General features: G+C 39.8%; 1 non-coding gene across 1 annotated transcript; it reads left to right on the forward strand.

The window, feature by feature from the left end:
* The first annotated feature begins 4,544 nt into the window (after window positions 1–4,544).
* On the forward strand, window positions 4,545–4,651 carry LOC132225325 (U6 spliceosomal RNA). The gene has a single exon (XR_009450850.1). It is a non-coding gene; the product is annotated as a U6 spliceosomal RNA (small nuclear RNA).
* Window positions 4,652–6,032: the final 1,381 nt, after the last annotated feature.

The following is a 6,032-nucleotide window of genomic DNA, read 5'->3' on the forward strand; positions in this document are numbered from 1 at the left end:
GTATAGAGAAATGAGGAAAATGATATTATTTAGTCCTATCCCAGCAATCTATGACAAAGACAAAGTCATGTGATTCACTCTTTTTAAAAAAAATCTTCCATGAAAGATATTTTCATATGAAATTGCTGTATTCTCTAAAGATCTAACAACCTCAATTCTTTGATGTCAATATCTGGACTTGGTTTTTAATTTTTCCCAACATTCAAATAAGGGTTTCTTGCCCCCACTTTGCACATTTGGAAGTAAAAGAAATGACCATATCTGCTGGCATCTCAGAAATAAGTCTCACCCTAACTAGTTTGGCTCAGTGGATAGAGCGTTGTCCTGCAGACTGAAGGGTCCCAGGTTCGATTCCGGTCAAGGGCATGTACCTTGGTTGCAGGCACATCCCCAACGTGGGGTGTGCAGGAGGCAGCTGATCGATGTTTCTAACTCTCTATCCCTCTCCCTTTCTCTCTGTAAAAAATCAATAAAATATATTTTTTTTAAAAAAAGAAATAAGTCTCATAGAGTCACATGCTTCATTAGACCCTGACAGGACAGTGCCGTGTATGCTGGGACACAGAGGGCCAGCAGTGAGCAGATGCATTATAAAAGGTCAGTCTCAATCTGCTGATGTCCCTGAAGGCCGGAGACCTTCTCTTTCAGAAAACTGCTCAGTCCTAGAATGCTGCAGGCTTTACAAAAGTCAGTTTGCCCTTCTGTGTGTCAGACGATTTTCTTTTCATGAAAACGTATATTTAAAAAAGTCATGGATTAGCCATTAAGTCTTTCCAAATAAGTGTTACCAGAACATAATGAAAGGATAGTTAACCATTTGGCCTGATTATGTTCTTCCCAATGGTGATCTCTCTTGATAGATGATAGATAGATGATAGATAGATAGATAGATAGGTAGATAGATAGATAGATAGATAGATAGATAGATAGATAATAGTTGGATGATAGATTATTTTTGAAATCTACATAATAGATAATGTCTACTGTATGTGACATTATGTATATTTAATGTTATATATATATAACATAATATATAATATATATATAACATTCCACTGTACATATTATATTTTAAGCATCTAGCAGCAGTTTGACCACATCTAGCTTTCTCAAACTTATGAAAGTACAAATGTTTTATAGTGAGAACAAAAAATGTACTGTTAGGAACCTAGTTTATATTTCTATGACTGTGTTATTATATCAGGAGTAAATAATATAAACCTTGGGTTTAAGTAAACAAAAACAAGATAACAATAAAGGAGCCTTACTGACAAAACAATGTCAATCCATTGGTTTATTGTCAAACAAGTTTTTAAAAATATATTTGTATTGATTTCATAGAGGAAGGGAGAGAGAGATAGAAGATAGAAACATCAGTGATGAGAAAGAATCATCAATCATCTGCCTCCTACACACCCCCTACTGGGGATTGAGCCCACAACTCAGGTATGTGCCTTGACTGGGAATCAAACCATGAACTCCTGGTTCATAGGTCAACACTCAACCCCTGAGCCACACCGGCTGGGTATCAAACAAGGTTTTGTTACTCTAGCAAATGCTCCATTACAAAGTGGGTTGATCTCTTCTATAGCCAAATAAGACTTTTAAATTTTATCAATAAGATGCTAGGTATCAAAACTCCCAACACTTAGTGTTATGTCTTTAACTTTTTGTACTAAAGCACTTGTAAGTATATCAACATCAATTAGACAAATAATTATATATGGCATTGCAAGTAGTTCCAATTCATGAGAATATTTCCAGGAGTGTGGAAACTCACCAAAAATCATGGCAGTGATAGAGAATGAGTTGTTAACTTTTCACCAAAAAATGCATTCATCCATTTACAATTCATTATGTGCCAAAGACATGCCACTGTGCCAGGTGTAAAATGTCACACTAGGTCTAAACTCTGTCCTTGAATGTTTTGCTTGAGTATACTTAATCCTCTGATTGGGTTTCACTGAGTATTTGAGGCTCTATAAACTTAGAGAAGCCAATGTACAAAGTCTTTTCTGTTTAATTTGTCATTAATTTTCAGAACCATAAAGCATATCTTTATGTTTATGAAAAATGTATAAAGTACAGATGCTTCTCAACTCATGATGGTGTTACATCCCAATACACCCATTGTAAATTTAAAATATAGTAAGTAAAAAATGCATTTAATTCACCTAACCTACATCATAGCTTAGCCCAGCCTACCTTAAACGTGCTCAGAATATTTACATTAGACTACAGTTGGGAAAAACCATATAACACAAAGCCTATTTTATAATAAAGTATTGTATAATTTCAGGTAATTTATTATGCATGTGGTTTTGCATCATCGTAAAGTTGAAAAAAGCATAAAGCAAACCATTGTAAGTCAGGGACTATCTATATTGTAATCCCCTTAAAACTACAACCTTCTTTTCCTTTAATAATTTGAGGAGAATCTCTATCAGACCTCTCTACTATTGCTTTTCTCAAATTGCTGATATATATATCACACTAAAGGTCTGGTGCATGAAATTCGTGCATGCAGGGGGTTTCCCTCAGCCCAGCCTGCACCCTCTCCAACTGGAGACCCCTTGGGGGATATCCCTCTCGCAATCTGAGACCACTGGCTCCTAAATGCTCACCTGCTGCCTTCTGGATTGCCTCTAACTGCCTCTGCCTGCCAGCCTGATCACCCCCAACTGCCCTCCCCTGCAGGCCTGGTCTTGCCCCCAACTGCCCTCCTCTGCTGGCCAATTTGGTTCTGATTGGGAGGTTTCTATGCCAGTCAGCATCAAAAGCTCCACCTCCTAAACAGCCATTGGCTCCCCAAAAGCACCCAGATTTGGGTCTGATTCATCAGTTTCAATGTCAGTCAGCATCAAAAGCTCTACCTGCTAGGCAGCCATTGGTTCTTCACAGCACCCACATTTGGTTCTGATTAGTCAGTCTCTGTGCCAGTCAGCATCAAAAGCTCTGCCTCCTAGGCAGCCATTGGCTCCCACAGCACCCAGATTTGGTTCTGATTGGGAGGTTTCAATGCCAGTCAGCATCAGAAGCTCCACCTCCTAAGCAGCCATTGGCTCCCCTCAGCATCCACATTTGGTTCTGATTGGTCAGTTCCTATGCCAGTCAGCATCAAAAGCTCCACCTCCTAGACAGTCATTGGTTCTTCAAAGCACCCACATTTGGTTCTGATTGGTCGGTTCCTATGACAATTAACGTCAAAAGTTCCGCCTCCTAGGCAGCCATTGGCTCCCCACAGCACCCAGATTTGGTTCTGATTGGTCGGTTTCTATGCCAGTCAGTGTCAGAAGCTCTGCCTCCTAGGCAGCCATTGGTTCTTTACAGCAACCACATTTGGTTCTGATTGGTCGGTTCCTATGCCAGTCTACATCTCTGGGCCTATCTCCAGGCCTGATCAGAGAGGCAGGGCTGAACAGCAGCCCCCAGGGAGGCCAGGAGAGAAAGACCCGGCTGCTGGAAAAGCCAGGAGAGAAGGAGAGGCAAGTACTAATCAACAGCTGCCACTGAGGCTGTGGATCAGACCCTGCCTCTCTCTCTGGGTCCCAGCCCCCTGGCCAGTCAGTGCTGGGTCGCCACAGCAACCCAGCACTGACTGAAGGACTTCTGGGTTGGTCAGCCTTTGGTAGTGATCCATGGTTACAACCCTGGGCTTTTATATATTAGGAGATGATAGATAGATAGATAGATAGATAGATAGATAGATAGATAGATAGATAGATAGATAGATTCCTCACCCAATGATTTTTAGAGAGAGTGGAAGGGATAGGGAGAGACACAGAGAGAGAAACATTGATGTTAAAGAGACATATTGATTGGTTGCTTCCTGTATGCACCCCAAACAGGCTGGGGATTGAGCCTGAAACCAAGATACATGCCCTTGACTGGAATCAAACCCGGGACCCTTCAGTCAGCAAGCTGATGCTCTACCCACTGAGCAAACCGGCAAGGGTGATATTTTTGTTTGATGCCTCCTCTCTTTAGGACATAATCTGTTGATGTTAGCAGCAGCCTGGCTATTTACCTTGTGAAATTCTACATCACTGGAGGTAGATAAATCCAGCAACCACAAAAATCCCAGCTTTCAATTCCAGAGCTAATGAGACAACAGTACTAGAAGTACAAATAAGGGCATTTTCTACCTTTTTTCTGCAGCCAAGTTCAGAATATGAGATCAAGTTGCCTGCTTTCCAGAAATTAGAGCCAAGGGAGCCAGCCGACTTCTTCAAAGACACTTTATAAGGAGAATTTGCCCAGCCTGTTTGGCTCAGTGGTTGAGTGTCAACCTATGAACCAGGAGGTCTTGGTTCAATTCCCAGTCAGGGCACATGCCCAGGTTGCAGGCTCAATCCCCAGTAGGGGGCATGCAGTAGGCAGCTTATCAATGATTTTCTCTAATCATTGATGTTTCTGTCTCTCCCTTTCTCTCTGAAATCAATAAAATTATAGATTAAAAGAAGAATTTGTTCAGTGTCTGCCTTCCCCCAGAAGTATCTTGAAATGAAAGGATCCAAAAGAAAACATAAAAACTTAGATACATTGTGCTTGCTTCGGCAGCCCATATACTAAAATTAGAACGATACAGAGAAGATTAGCATGGCCCCTGAGCAAGGATGACATGCAAATTCATAAAGCATTCCATATTTTTAAAAAAACAGATACATTCACCAGTTCCAATAGAAGACTCTGTTAGGAATGGCTGCATTTTTACTCTTACACACCTATTTCAAATAATAGATTTTAAAAATCCAAACTCTAAAACTTTCTTGAAAAGGCCACAAGAGCTATTGAAATAGTGACATTTTACTATAAATTATTTTCTACTGATCAACTTTGCTTCTTAGAGATACCAAAATTTTAGTCACCAGCCTCAAATGTCAGGTTCACTCCCATTAATAGCAATTACTGTGGACTTCCCGTGGTATGTTAAGAATTTGCCTTTATCAATTACTTTCTCTCAACTAATTTGTTTCTAATTTTGTCACTCTCTGCACATCTATTCGCATTATGTCTTCACTCTCATAATTATTATAAGCAAAATATGTACCTGTAACAACTGGTTGTTAAAAATATAGAAAGACTAGATTTTAGGCTTACAGAAATATCAAGCACACAAAGCCTTTTAAACAAGGACGTTAGAGTTTTGACTTGGAAGTGTGTTGAGGCAATGTTCTCAAACAAAATTAGATTTGAACCCTGGATTGCACTGGTAATCAAGTAAAATAAATGAACATGAGATAAATATGCTAAGATGTCCTCAAATACCTCAGTTGCTAATGTGATGAAGACCTCATGGGCCCTAAAGGCAAATGTGTGCAAGGTACCATTTTAGTTTGGCAAATTTCACTCTCCATTTCTTGGGGTGTAGTAGGGTAGGAGTTGGCACTAAACCTTTTTGACATGGTTGAAAGAGCAGGATTTCAGTCGAGTTCATTATCTCTTTAGTGCAGAAGTCTGGGAAACGAAGAGGCTAGACCAGGGAGACTGAATCCAGCTAGCATTTCTTTTTGTTTTTCAAGCTGCCCTGACAATAATGCGGCAGGGTGAAAAGATCAGGAACACTTTATACACATTGTGCTAATTACTGCAAGTACTTAAAGTTGTAATTAGCTTATTATACTGCAGAGATCCTAACATGGCATGTCTTTCAAAAGAATTTCTCTCCAGATCATTAGTGGGAAAGCTAACAACATCTGCTTCAAATAAAATCAACCAATTAGCACAGGCAACTCCACATAGTTTGCAATCAGAGAATTATATTGTGCCAAGTGCTAATTTCAATGTGAATGCTATCTCCTTCTCATATCCCACGCTTCTCTGCCAGCACAGCTGGTGTTTAACACCACTGACTTCAGCGAAGTCTCCAAAAACTTATGGTAATTTGAAATAACCTAATCAGAAGTGTGCAATACAGACCGAGGTTGATCTCAGCTTAATTAAAATTGACCTTGTCATTTCACTGCCTGTAAAACACCATTATCTCACCATTTATCACTCAACTACCACAAATATTCCATTTATGTGAAAAC

Source organism: Myotis daubentonii, chromosome X (genome assembly GCF_963259705.1).
Source record: "Myotis daubentonii chromosome X, mMyoDau2.1, whole genome shotgun sequence".
Lineage (NCBI taxonomy): Eukaryota > Metazoa > Chordata > Mammalia > Chiroptera > Vespertilionidae > Myotis > Myotis daubentonii.